The sequence below is a fragment of the Podarcis erhardii genome (assembly GCF_964252035.2).
Source record: "Podarcis erhardii genome assembly, chromosome: 9".
Lineage (NCBI taxonomy): Eukaryota > Metazoa > Chordata > Lepidosauria > Squamata > Lacertidae > Podarcis > Podarcis erhardii.
Window position 1 is genome coordinate 9,948,730 of NC_138512.1, and position 1,776 is coordinate 9,950,505.

A 1,776-nucleotide genomic window follows, 5' to 3' on the forward strand; every position below is an offset into this window, starting at 1 on the left:
TCAACAACTTAACCGGTGGAAAAAGATTTTTTGAAAAAATCCCTAAGCCCCGGGGTCACAATTTCAGCAAAAATCTGACTTTTGCCAATTCACTCAAAAATGCTGCCAAACCCTTGCAAATGCTCCCCTGAAAGGTTTGGGAGACAAAAGAGAAGGTTTTTTATCATAGGACCAGAAAGAAGCCCTCAACAACTTAACCGGCAGAAAAAGATTTTTTTGAAAAAATCCCTAAGCCCAGGGGTCACAATTTCAGCAAAAATCTGACTTTTGCCAATTCACTCAAAAATGCTGCCAAACCCTTGCAAATGCTCCTCTGAAAGGTTTGGGAGTCAAAACAGAAGGTTTTTTATCATAGGACCATAAATCAGCCCTCAACAACTTAAGCGGCGGAAAAAGATTTTTTGAAAAAATCCCTAAGCCCCAGGGTCACAATTTCAGCAAAAATCTGACTTTTGCCAATTCACTCAAAAATGCTGCCTAACCCTTGCAAATGCTCCCCTGAAAGTTTTGGAAGTCGAAACAGAAGGCTTTTTATCACAGGACAAGAAATCACCCCTCAACAACTTAAGTGGTGGAAAAAGATTTTTTGAAAAAATCCCTAAGCCCCTGGGTCACAATTTCAGCAAAAATCTGACTTTTGCCAATTCACTCAAAAATGCTGCCAAACCCTTGCAAATGCTCCCCTGAAAGATTTGGGAGACAAAAGAGAAGGTTTTTTATCATAGGACCAGAAAGCATCCCTCAACAACTTAACCGGCGGAAAAAGATTTTTTTGAAAAAATCCCTAAGCCCCGGGGTCACAATTTCAGCAAAAATCTGACTTTTGCCAATTCACTCAAAAATGCTGCCAAACCCTTGCAAATGCTCCCCTGAAAGTTTTGGAAGTCGAAACAGAAGCCTTTTTACCACAGGAAAAGAAATCAGCCCTCAACAACTTAACCGGTGGAAAAAGATTTTTTGAAAAAAATCCCTAAGCCCCGGGGTCACAATTTCAGCAAAAATCTGACTTTTGCCAATTCACTCAAAAATGCTGCCAAACCCTTGCAAATGCTCCCCTGAAAGGTTTGGGAGTCAAAACAGAAGGTTTTTTATCATAGGACCAGAAATCAGCCCTCAACAACTTAACCGGGAGAAAAAGATTTTTTGAAAAAATCCCTAAGCCCCGGGGTCACAATTTCAGCAAAAATCTGACTTTTGCCAATTCACTCAAAAATGCTGCCAAACCCTTGCAAATGCTCCCCTGAAAGTTTTGGAAGTCGAAACAGAAGCCTTTTTACCACAGGAGAAGAAATCAGCCCTCAACAACTTAACCGGTGGAAAAAGATTTTTTGAAAAAATCCCTAAGCCCCGGGGTCACAATTTCAGCAAAAATCTGACTTTTGCCAATTCACTCAAAAATGCTGCCAAACCCTTGCAAATGCTCCCCTGAAAGGTTTGGAAGTCGAAACAGAAGCCTTTTTACCACAGGAGAAGAAATCAGCCCTCAACAACTTAACCGGTGGAAAAAGATTTTTTGAAAAAATCCCTAAGCCCCGGGGTCACAATTTCAGCAAAAATCTGACTTTTGCCAATTCACTCAAAAATGCTGCCAAACCCTTGCAAATGCTCCTCTGAAAGGTTTGGGAGTCAAAACAGAAGGTTTTTTATCATAGGACCAGAAAGCAGCCCTCAACAACTTATCCGCTGGAAAAAGATTTTTTGAAAAAATCCCTAAGCCTCGGGGTCACAATTTCAGCAAAAATCTCCCTTTTGCCAATTCACTCAAAAATGCTGCCA